We start from the raw sequence: 13,435 nt of genomic DNA on the forward strand, positions 1-13,435 counted from the left end.
GGGTTTCTGGGCATGTCTGCTGGCAATGTCTTTGAGAAGGTGGAGCCAGCTGTTATGAATGATTATGAATGAGTCAGCTGTTCAAGCTCTAAGTTTGGGGATGGGGTGTGTATGTCACTGGCAGAGGAGGGTAGGACTGCTGAGTTGGTTCTCTACCCAAGTGAGGCTGTAGAATGGGCTCCATGGTTGCCATCATCAGGCTTTTCTAGATGTCTGGGTATATATTCAGTAGTAGATGGCACTAGGAATTAGCTTTGCTTACCTGGAAGAACAGCAGGATAAGCCCAGGACCTGTTATTGGGGGACCTAAATCAGGCAAGAGTGTACACTGAATTCTCTGGTTAGGTGAGCCTACCAGTTTTGTTTTACAGATGGGGAAAGCCATGGGCTATGCTCTCTGCTAAAGTACCACTGTGAGCAGGGCTATTGAATGAGCTACACAGCTTTCTGTGTGCTCTGGTTAAGTTCCCTGGACAGGCTGAAGGGTATATTCAGCAATGAACAGGGCTACAAATTAGTTTCTCTGCTTGGGCACAGTAGAAGCAGCATTAAATCTGGGTAAGTTCTTTATCTCAACTCAAGCCAGTCCATGCCTCAGATTCCCTAGTTGAACAGGACCACTGACTTTGTTCTGCAGACAATCGGGTCTGCTTGCCCATGTCTCAGCTTGACCATTACACAGCTTCCAGGTGTTCTTGCCAGCTTTCTAGTCAGATGGCGCTGGAAGATACTTCCATTGTGGGTGGAGCTATCCTCAATCTCCCCGCCTTGGTGTGGCAAGGGAACCTTCCAAGCCTGCCCAGTCCTCACTTTATTCTGGGGGTGATAAGCTCAGAGATGGGTATGCGGATCTAAAGCATTGCTGGGCTACATAGCTTTCAGGTGCTCTCACCAGCCCCTCTGGCCAGATGAGATGCTTTCCCCAGCAGGTGGGGATACAACTCAGCTCCTTGACTATGCATGGGCAAACCATGCTCTAGAGCCAGCAAAACATGTCATTTGAGGATCTTAATAGGCAGATCTCTTCAACATATTCCCTGATAAGAATGCACCACTAACTTGTTCTGCAGATGAGCAAAGCAACTAGTTGGGATTACCACTTGGGTACTGCAAGTTTGAACTTGTTCAGCCAAGATCCATGTGCCAATTGTTGCAAGCCCCTCCCTGCCACAATCATATTCCCAGTGGTTGAGCCCTGCAGATTTCTGAAATGCTCATGGGCTGCGGCCGGAGTAGGAGCTCCCATATAGTGACCCACAAGGCTGGGGGTGCTGGTTGTCCACCTAAGCTGCCATTTTCCACTGGAAGCAGATGCTTAAAGAAGATTTCTCCATGGGGTGATGCACTGATCTGAAGTAGGGACAATGTGTTTAGTATGTAGCTATTTCTCTTACACTTATAATGATAAGTGTGTCTTAGTCTCAATGGTATGGGGGCTACTCCAGCTTCATCCCCACATTCTAAGATTCTCTCAGTGGTATCTTGGTGTTGGTTGTTTTTCTTGTGTGTGTGTGTGTGTGTTGGGGGGCAGGGGGGTTGTTGAAGTCACCTCAACCTATTTTACCATGTTGGTCATATCACTCAACAACACCTCTAATAACTAAGAATATATGAGGAAAAAGAAATACCCCTCTCATTTTGATTTTTTAAAATCTGTCCTTAAAAATATGCTATATTTTCTAAATTCTTAAGTAGCTGAAAATAGTTTTATATAATTTTAGTTAAAGGATACACAATATAAAGCAATGCAAAATGTGACATGTTGGGGCAGGGGAGTAAATATGAAGTTTAAAATGTGATCAAACTTAAGGTGTCATAGGTAAGCCTCTTGGTAACCACAAAGCAAAAACCTATGGTAGAGACAGAGAAAAGGAACCTAAGCATAGCAATAAAGAAAGTAGTCAAAACACAAGGAAAAGAGCAAAAGAAGAAGAAAGGAACTGAGAGGAACTACAAAACAGCCTGAAAACAATTAATGATAATTACTTTAAATGTAAATGGCCTAAATCCTCTGATCAAAAGTCAAAAACAAGACCAATCTATTTGTTGCTGACAAGAGACTTACTTCAGACATAAGGAGATATGGACTGGAAGCAAAGGGATAGAAATATTTCATGCACATGGAAACCAAAAAAAGCTGGGATTACTATACTTTTATCAGACAAATTTTAAAAAAAACTTAGAGGAAAAAAAGGCTTTACATAATGATGAAAAGGCAATCCAATAAGAGGATATAACATTTATAAATATTTATGCATCCAGCATAGGAGTACTTGAATATCCAAAGCAAACACTAATAGACCTAAAGAGAGAAATAGCACAACAATAATAGTAGGGGACTTTAATGCCCCACTTACATCAACAAATAGATTATCCAGACAAAAAATAAGAAAACATTGGTTTTAAATGAGGACTTAATAAGAGATGAACTTACCATGTATAAACAGAATATAAGGGAAAAAAATGCAAATGAAAAATATTACAGCTGACCACAAAAATATAAGACTACTATGAACAATTATTTGCCAACAAATTGGACAACCTAGAAAAAATGAATAAATTCCTAGACACCTATAATCTACTATGACTGATTCATGAAGAAATATTACTAGTTGGGAGACTGAATCCATAATAAAAAAAAAAACTCACAACGAACAACAGTCCACGACCAGATGTCTTCACCTGCAAATTCTACCAAACATTTAAAGAATTAAAATCAATTCCTCTAAACATTTCCGAACTCATACTACAAGGATAGCATTACTCTGATACCAAAACTAGAAACAAGTAGGATTAACTTCAAGAATATAAGGCTGATTCAACATCCACAAATCAAAAAATATGATACATCACATTAACAATATGAAGAAAAACTATCATATGATCATCCTAATAGATGCAAAAGAAGCATTTGACAAAATTCGACACTCATTTTTAATTGCTATAGAGGCAGTAACCTCAACATAATAAAGGCCCTGGAAAGCTGACAGCTAACATGATAATCAATGGTGAAAAGTTGCAAGCTTTTCCTCTATAAACAGGATCAAGACAAGTATTCCCACTCTCACCACTTTTATTCAACATAGTATTAGAAGTACTGTTTAGAACAATTAGGCAATAAAAAATAATAAAAGGCATCCAAATTGGAAAGAAATAAGTAAAACTGTCACTATTTGCAGATGACATATTTTATATTGAAAACTCTGACTCCACCAAAACACTGTTGTTATAAAAACTTGGTAAAATTGCAGGACACAAAAACCCGTTGTGTTGCATTTCTCTACACTCATAATAAACTATTAAAGTGAAGGCCCTATCCAATGAAGCCATAAGACAGTGATGAAAGAAATTAAAGATATGAGTAAATGAAAAAAAATCATTTTGAGTTGATTTTTGTTTATAAGATTTCAGTTCAGCATTATTTTACGTGTGGCTATCCAGTTTTCCCAACACTATTTATCAAACAGACTGTCTTTTCTTCATTGTGTATTCTTGGCTGTTTTATCATAAATTAACCATATGTGTGTGAGTTTATTTCTGGTTTATTCTGCTTTATTGTTCTATGCGTCTGTATTTATAACAATACCATACTGTTTTCATTACTATAACTTTGTAATATAGCTTGAAATCAGGGAGCATGATGTCTTCAGATTTTTTTCTCAAGATTGCTTTGAGTTTTGGGGTTCTTTTGTGGTTCCACACAAATTTTAGAATTGTTTGTTCTATTTCTGTGCAAAATGCAATAGGAATTTGAATAGAGATTGCACTAAATACATAGATTGCTTTGGGTTATATGGACATTTTACCATATTAATCCTTTCCAACTATGAGCACAGAACATCTTTTCATATTTCTGCTTGATAGACTCAGTGGCCATGTATTTAATAGTACTTTATTGAAGATAGCAATGGGGAAATCCTGCTGACATTAGTCTACCTTTAAAGATCTTTTAAATTTGATTCCTTCATTTTCCACTATATTATTTGACATTTTAAGCCTTTCTTTCTTGTTTATGTCTCAGATTAGTATTTAAAAACAATTATCTTGTTTCTTATTTTATCCTTTGACAGACTTTACATATTGAACAGTTTTCATTTTGTCGCATAAATCAATTCAAGGTTAATCATTAACTTTCTCCAGTTAGCTCATGAGTTTTTTATTATGCAATGTTCAAATTTAAATGCAGAATTGAAAATATGGTCTTCTAAGAGTACTGCAGACTACAGGTTCTTGGCATGACTATATGGTATCTAAATTTTCAAAGGCTCCCTATATATGACTCCAGGGAGGCAAATTAAAAAAAATTCGAACAAATTATATTGCTAACTTTTTGCTAAATGACTCATTTTCATATCTTGTCTAGATAACTAGTGCTTTTAATACCTTGGTTTTCAGTAACACATAAATAAACTAATTTATCAGAAACTATCTGATTTCTAGCTTCTCTAACTTGATTATTCAAAACTTATATCAGTATAGTTGATAACTTCTAAATTACTGGGTTTTTAAAATACAACTTTTATAAAATATTCCTGTTTTCTCTTTCCTGGGAGACAGGCCTGCATGGATGATGAGTGGTCCTCCTGTGTCCTCTGACCAAATGATAACTACAGAAGGATATCAGATAGAGTAAGGACTGCGAGGCCAGGGTATTTATTCCCTTGGGAGGGGGATCAAATATCAACTTGTTACAATATATTAAGATGTTCAGTTTTCTCAAAAATATGATACATGCAAAGAAACAGATGAGAAGATGAAAGCGGCCACTATAAAAGTCCATGTAGGGGACCAGATTTTGTATTTAGAAAATCAGCCTTTATAAGAACTTTCAAGTTACTATAAACATGTGCAAAGAATTAAAGGAAAGTATGACAATGATGTCTCATCAAAGAGGATATCAGTAATGAAATAGTAATTATAAAAGTCTAGATATGAAAAAATACAATAATTGAAATGAAAAATTCACTACAGAGATTCAAGTAAATTTGAGCTGGCAAAAGAGTAAATGGAAAACAAGTCAGTAAGACTACATGTTCTGAGTAGAAGAAATGAAAAGAAATTTTAAAAATGAACAGAGCTTCAAAGAATAGTGAAACACTATCAAAGATACCAAGAAATGTGTAGCATAAGTCCTAAAAGAAGAGAAAGGGGCAGAACAAAATATTTAAAGAAATAATGGAATAAAACTCCTCAATTTCATGAAAAAATATTAATCTTCATATTCAGGAGTGTAATTTACTCTAGGCAGAACAAATTCAAAGAGATTTACATAGACAGGTCATAGTCAATATGAAAAAATAAGTCTTGAAAGCAAGTAAAGAGATCCTCAATAAGACTGATAGCTGACTTCTCATAACAAAACACAATCAAGACGACATTAGGATGACATCTCTAAAGGCTGTCAACCAAGAACTTGTTATCCAGATAAACTTTTCTCTAAATACAGGGTGGAAATTAAGACATTCCCAAATAAACTATCACTAGCAGGCAGGCCACATAAAAATACTAAAGGGCATCTTCAGGCTGAAATAAAAGGATACTGGACAGTAACTTGAATACATATGAAGTATTAAACAGCACCAATAAAGGTAACTACATCAATATTCTGAAAGACAGTATAACTTATTTTTGTTTGTAACACTTTTATATGTTTTAAAAGGCAACTGCATAAATCATTTAGAAAACTATGAGTGGCTATTACATATAAAGTTCATATGAAAATAATTTTACAAAGAATTAAGACAATAGAGGTATATCAGAGCAAATTTTTGTATATTATTAAGTTAGAATTAATCTCAACTAGGTTATTTTAAATTAAGATGTTAATTTCTAGGAAAACCAAAAAGAAAATAACTCAAAAGAGATGTAGTAGGAGTGACGTCAGTATCATAAACGGTGTGGGTCATTTCTTTTTCTCTCCCCTTTTATTTACAATGAGTCTTTCATAACCAAAGTGTCTCTGCCATGCACCAGAACAGCCAGGAGATTTCTACCTTTCTGTGCTTCAGAAAGTAGGTGAATAGGCCCTCAAAGAGGACTGCAGATCAAGGAAGGTGGTGAGCCTGTGCCACCCCTATTTGCTGTTATATGACAAAAATAAAACTGGAGAGTGCAAAACAGGGCAACGTGCAAATAAGATAGAGAATTTGTTGAGGTCCAGCCAGCCTGATGAGAGAACCAGGCATGCCATCAAAGCAGGATAGAGTCAAGTTTGGAGGCAGAAGGGGAGGGTTTTTAGGATCAGTTTCTCTCCCAAAAATGACACTGCAACATGCTGGGCTTTAGAAAGTAGTGACAATGGTGACCTCCTTCATGGAGGATGTGGAAAATAATTGGCCCAATGCTGCATAGGTCACAGCTGGAGAGACCCATTTCAGTCTAGCAGCATGATTTCTAAGGAGGGACCTCCTCATCTGGGGGAAGAGAAAGAGGCAGACAAGAATAACAAAACCTAGAAAGAATGTGTTCCCTGCTACCTGTTTCCAGCAAAAAGTCTGCCCACAGGATTCTGGAAGTACCCCCAACTTGAGGATCCTTCTGCTGAGCTTGAGCATCCACAGTCTCAGATGATAAGCCTACACCTCCCTCCATCAGCTTTTTCTATTCCAGCATTTTTTTTTAACATGCTCCAGAGTGCAGCCTCAGAACCAGCTCAGTTAAAGAGAAACCAAAAACTTGAGCTATAGTGCCATTTGCTGGAAAACAAAAGAAAGGTTTTTAATTCCCAGTCTCTTGAACTGTAATAGTCAAAGAAAACTGAGAAAGGTTTGTGTGCTCCTTCAAATGTGACAGCAGAGGCACATTTCATCAAACACTATGAAAAAATCAGAAGAATATGGTATCACAAATGAAAATAAGTTTCCAGTGATGTAAAGGCACAGAATATTGCAATCTAACTGATAAAGAATTCAAAATAGCTGTTTGGAGAGAATCAGTGAGCTACAAGAAAACTCAGAAAAGCAGTTCAGTGAACTAAGGAATAACATTAATGAGCAGAAAGTGTTCTTTACCAAAGAGACTGAATCTTTTTATAAAGAGCCAGAGGAAAATTATGGAATTGAAAGATTCAATGAATGAGATGAAGAATGCATTAGAGAGCTTAGGAAGAAGGGTAGATGAGACCGAAGAAAGAATCATCAACCTGGAGGATAGAAATTTAGAAATGATGCAGTTAGAAGAGGAGAGAACTAAGATTTAAAGAGTGTCAGGAAACCCACAAGAGCTATCAGATATAATGTGAAAATCGAATATAAAAATAATTGGTCAACCAGAAGAAGGGAACAGAAAGTATATTTAGAGAAACGAAAGCTGAAAACTTCACACACCTAGGGAATGATTTGCACATACAAGTCCACAAAACTAGTAGAACGCCCTGTTATCTCAATGCAAGAAGACCTTCTCCAAAACACATTGTAATGCAACTGTCAAAAGTCAATGATAAAGAAATAATCTTAAGGCAGCCGAGGAAACTTCAATTTCCCCCACTGTCAGCAATGGATGAATCATTCAGACGGAAAATAAAAAAGAAAACATTGGAATTGAACCAAACTTTTGACAAAATAGACTTAACAGACATATATAGAAATTTTATCCAACAGCAGCAGAATCCACATTCTTCTGGAATGAATACAATATTTTCCTGGGTAGAGCAAATAATAGGACACAAAACATACATCATCCAATTTAAGATTGAAATCATACAGACTTTCTTTTCTGACCACAAAGGTATGAAACTAGATGCAAAAACAAGAGGAAAGCTGGAAATCTACAAATAAGTGGAAACACTTTAGAACAACCAGTGAGTTCAAGAAGAAATCAAAGAGGAAATAAAAAATTATCTCTAAACAAATTAAAATGGAAATACAACACACCAAATCTTATGGGATACAGCAAAAGTAGTTTTTACAGTGATAAATACGTATGTTAAGAAATTAGAGAGAACCTAATCAAAAATAGACTAACAGATACAGAAGACAATCTGGTGACTGTCAGAGGGGAGGAGGGTTAGGAGAAACAGGTGAAGGGTTAAAGAAGTACTAATTAGGAGTTGAGAGATGGTCATGGGGATGAGCAGTACAGCACAGGGAATGTAGTCAGCAGTAATGTAATGGCTAGATATAGAGCCAAATGGGCGACAATAATTAGGGTGATCATTTCATAAAATACATAAATGTCTAACCAATGTACTGTATACTTGAAACTAATAAAATGCTTAAAAAATAAATGAGATCTCAAATAAACACTAACTTTATACCTCAAGAAACTAGAAAAAGAACAAATTAAGCCCAAAGTTAGCAGAATGAAGGAAATCATAAAGATCACAGTGGAAATAGAGACCAGAAAAACAATAGAAAAGATTAACAAAACTAAAATCTGGTCCTTCAAAAAGATAAACAAAATTGACAAACATTTAGCTAGACTAAGAATAAGAAAAAGAGAAGACCCAAATATGTAAAATTAGTGATGAGAAAGGAGACGTTACAACTAATACTACAGAACTACATAGGACCATAAGAGTATTAGGAACAATTTTCCATGCCAACAAATTAGACAACCTAGAAGAAACTGGTAAATTTCTAGAAACACACAAACTTCCAAGACTGAATAACGAAGAAATAGAAAAATCTGAAAAGACAAATAGTAAGTAAAGAGATTGAATCAGTAATCAAAAATCTTCCAACACAGAAAACCCCAGGGCCAGATGGTTTCACTGTTGAATTCTACCAAATATTCAAGAGAGAATTCAAACCAATCATTTTTAAATCCTTCCAAAAAATAAAGGAGGAGAGAATACTTCCAAAGTCATTTCTGAGGCCAGTATTATTACCCTAAATCTAAGGCTAGATAAAGGCACCACAAGAAAATTATAGACCAATCTCCCTGATTAGTACAGATGTAAAATTTGTTAGCATAATATTAGCAAATTGAATATTATTCAGTCATGAAAAAGGCGATCATCCTGCTACCAATTGTGACAACATGTATGGACCTTGAGCACATTATGCTAAGGGAAATAAGTCAGACAAAGATAAGTTCTGTATGGTATTACCTATATGTGGAATTTTAAAAAGTCAAACTTGTAAAAATGGAAAAAAAAAAAAAAAAGAAAAAGGTAGTTACCAGGGGATAGGGGTAGGGGAAATAGAACAGATTTTGTTTAAGGACACCAACTTACAATGAGTAGTAAATAAGCCCTCGAGGTACAATGTACAGTGTGGTGAATATAGACAACATTATTGTACTGTAATCATTAAACTTGCTAAGAGACTAGAACTTAATTATTCCAATTGCTAAAACAAGGGATAATTATGTTATGTGATAGAGGTGTTATCTATACAATGGCGATCATATTTCAATATGTAAATGTCAAATTAACAAATTGGACACCTTAAATTTATACAATGTTTTATGTCAAATATATTTCAATAAAAAACAATACCCATTTATAAAGTAAAAACATAGTAAAAGAAACAAGGAATTTAAAATATATACTAGAAAATGTCTACCTAATACAAAGAAAGTGGAATCAAGTAATAGAGGCTCAAGAATAATTAAATAATTTGAATAGGCCTATAATAATCAAAGAGATTGAATTACTAATTAAAACTTAACAAAGAAAAGCTCAGGACCAGATGACTTCACTGGTGATTTTTAAAAAATATTTAGAAAAAAGTCTATACCAGTATTTCAAAACTCTTCCAAAAATTATAAAATGAGAAAACACTTCCCAACTCATTTTATTAGGCCAGTATTACTCTGATACCAATACCAGACATCACAGATAAAAACAAAACAAAACAGACCAATATCCCTTATGAATATAGGGGCAAAAATGCTCATAAAAACTAGCAAATGAATTCAGCAACCTTTAAGGAGTTATACACCATGACCAAGTGCAATTTAGCTCCACAATGTGAGGTTGCTTTAACATCTGAAAATCAAAGATAAAATTATATCACATTAATAGAATAAAGGGCATTACACGATCATCTAGACAGATGCAGAACACTATTTAATGAGAAAAACGCTCAACAAACTAAGAATAGAATGGAACTTCCTCAACCTAATAAGGAGCATCTATAAATAATCCTCAGCTAACATCATACTTATTGGAGAATGACTGGATGCCTTCTCTCATCTCAAGAACAAGATAAGGAACAGGAGCTACTCTTACCACTTCTACATTTTAGTAGGCAGGCAAATGAGGCAATGCAAAGAAATGAAAGACATTTAGACTGGATAGGAAAAAGTAAAAATGTCTCTATTTATAGATGACAAGACCCTATATATATAACATCCCAAAAAATCAACTACAAAACTGAATAGAAAAAAATTAGTTTAACAATGTGACAGCATAAATGATTGATATATAAAAATCAATTGCATTTCTATATACTAGCAATGAACAATCCAAAAAATAAAGCAATCTCATTTATAATAGCAACAAAATACTTAGAATTAAATTTAGCAACAGAAGTATTCAACTTGTACACTGAAAACCACAAAATGTTGAAAGACATTAATGATCTAAATAAATTGGACGACATCTCATGCTTATGAACCAGAACATTTTAAAATGACAATACCCCCCAGATTGAGCTATAGATTCAATATATTTTTTATCAAAATTTCAGCTCTTTTTTATTCATAAATTGACAATTTGATCCTAAAATTGATATGGAAATGAAGAGCCAAAACAATCTTGAAAAAGAAAATTGGAAGATTCAGCTTTCCATTTTCAAAACTTACTACAAAGCTACGGTCATCAAGACAACATGATACTGATGTAAGGACAATGATATAGATTAATGGGATGGAAGTGAAGAGTCCAGAAACAAACTCTCATGTTTATCAATAATTTTCAAACAATGTGCAGAGACAATTCAGTGGGGAAGGAATAATTTTTTCAACAGTGAATCATCACTTTGTCCAGTGTATCCATATTGTATACGGTACCTGCCATTTACTTAGTAGCTGCCTCGGTTATCAGATTGTCAAAGTATCACATTGCTTGTGTTCCAGAAACCCATATAACAGCCTAACACTATGCCTAAATAATTCACCACATTTCATCTCATCACATAGTCGCTGTATCATTTCACATCATCTAAAGAAAGGTGAATACAGTACGATAAGATACTTTGCGAGAGGGAGAGAGACCACATTCTCATAAACATTTATTATGGAATATTGTTATAATTGTTCTTTTTTGTTATTTTTGTCTCTTACTGTGCCTAATTTATAAATTAAATTTTATCATAGGTATGTGTTTGAAAAACACAGTATGTATAGAGTTTGGTACTATCTGTGGTTTCAGTCATTCACTGGGAGTCTTAGAACATATCCCCCTTGGATAAGGGGAACTAGTGTATAGGCAGATCCATAAAGACAAAGTGATTAGTGACTGCTTGGAGCTGGTGCAGGTTCAGAAAAGGTGAGTGGGTAGTGGGATGGGAATTCGCAATGACTGTTAATGTGTACAGAGGTTTCTACTTGGCATGAGGCACATTTCTAAATTCATATGGTAGTGATAGTTGCACAAATCTGTGACTATAAAAACAATGAATGAGGCTTTTCTCCTCAGTTCAGTAATGGGATCCATCCTTCATGTCTTCAGGCCTAGGGATGGTAAAAGCTAGCCTAAAGTTACTGCACTAGGCTTTGTAGTTATCTGGTTAAAATATCTCTGTAAATATTTCTTTTGTAAATAAACACTCCTTGAATTAACCAATTTTGGGGTGCTATTGATTTTTTCGGTTGGATCCCCAAATGATAAAGAGTAAGGTAACCTCTGAGGGGCAAGGGGAAAGAGGACAGGATTGTATTCACAATAGCAGGGCCAATAAATAAGTCAAAGTCTTTTTGAGAGCTAAGACACAAAAGGATATTTTTCTGAGTCTGTTTAAACTATATGAAGTAAAATGGATTTATGAATCAGTTTTTAGGTCTAATTGTATCATATTTCGTGATGATTCTTTTATCTCACATATATTACTTAGAAGAAGTTCTACTTGCTTGCTTTTTTCAAGTTATATTTTAGTGTCACATAAGAGTCAAAAAAATTCTATTGTTTTATAATCAGAACTTCAACTTAAACAGTATTGTTAATTTAGCCAATTTAAAGAATGATATCAAGGTATATTTTACTAACCTTAGCAATAACAATACATGGTAGAGACAAATAAATACAGGAAAACCCATGCTCCCCAAGAGGGAAAGAGAGCTGGGGTTTAGCAGTAACTGTGTCAACGACACCCAGAAACAATATGTCCACAAATCCTCTAAAGTTAAACACCTCTTATGGCACTACTAGATTATTTTCCCTATATTTGAATCAGGCATTTAAGTGCCAAATCAGGGCCAAGATTAATTGTTCACTGAGCCATTGGTCGTTCAAATCAAAAGAGCCTAATACCCTTAACAGACTGTCTTTTTACAAATAATCTGAAGGGATAAAACCTTTCCTGGTGGGTTAATAACTCATGGAACATATTATTCCTGAACATAATTCTATCCATAGTAATTAGAAAACTTGATGGGACACTCAAAAAAATGCCTCCTTATCTGAGCCAGCATTATTAATAATAAATCCTATTTCCTTGAGGCATGACAAACAAGTTTATATTTCTTAGCCAAAATTGTTATTAAAAAAAAAAATAGAATAGCATTGGATTTTCTTTGGCCCACCAGGGTATATATCTGTGTCATTGCTAGCACTTCATGACATAGCTGGATTAACATCTCAAGTGTGGTAGAACAATCAACATCTATGCTGAAAGTATTTAGGGAAATATCAAATCAGATAATGGTTCTGGAAAGCCTTCAATATCTTTATAATATTTTTAGTTATACTTATTGTTTCACAGTTGTTTAATCATATTGTCCAGAGTTCTAAGTGCTTCTTTGTATTCATATTGTCCTGACGGGTGATTCACACTTTTCATGTTAATCAATATTCAAACTGCAAAATTAGACCTACTCAAGTGAGACTTTATCATCAAAGAACTCAGCAAGAATGGTGAAGATATGACAGCCCTTGAAGGGCTCCCCTGCAGCTTTAGTACTAAAAATAAAAAGTTGCCATACTCCCAGGAAATGGCTGATTGTTTTATAACTATGGTAAAAAGTAGCCATCGGAACCAGTTTCAATCTGATTAAACAATACATGACAGCTCTCTGTGCCAAGTACTATGAGAACTGAATTTTAACAGCTTACCTTACCCCAGTTAATCCACCATGGCAAGTTCCTTGCAATGATAGCTCCTTGCTGCTTATTCTAGCCAATCTGGGAAGAACTCACTCTGGTGCAGGGCCAGCTTCGTGAGCATCTGTCCAGTATAGGCACATAGGACCTTGCACTCAGAAGAGGTCCAAATGTTCTATGGGCATTATTTTATAATCCTTAATAATTTTATTTTTGAATTTTTGTTTTGTA

The sequence above is a fragment of the Pteropus vampyrus genome, unplaced genomic scaffold (assembly GCF_000151845.1).
Source record: "Pteropus vampyrus isolate Shadow unplaced genomic scaffold, Pvam_2.0 Scaffold39, whole genome shotgun sequence".
Classification (NCBI taxonomy): domain Eukaryota; kingdom Metazoa; phylum Chordata; class Mammalia; order Chiroptera; family Pteropodidae; genus Pteropus; species Pteropus vampyrus.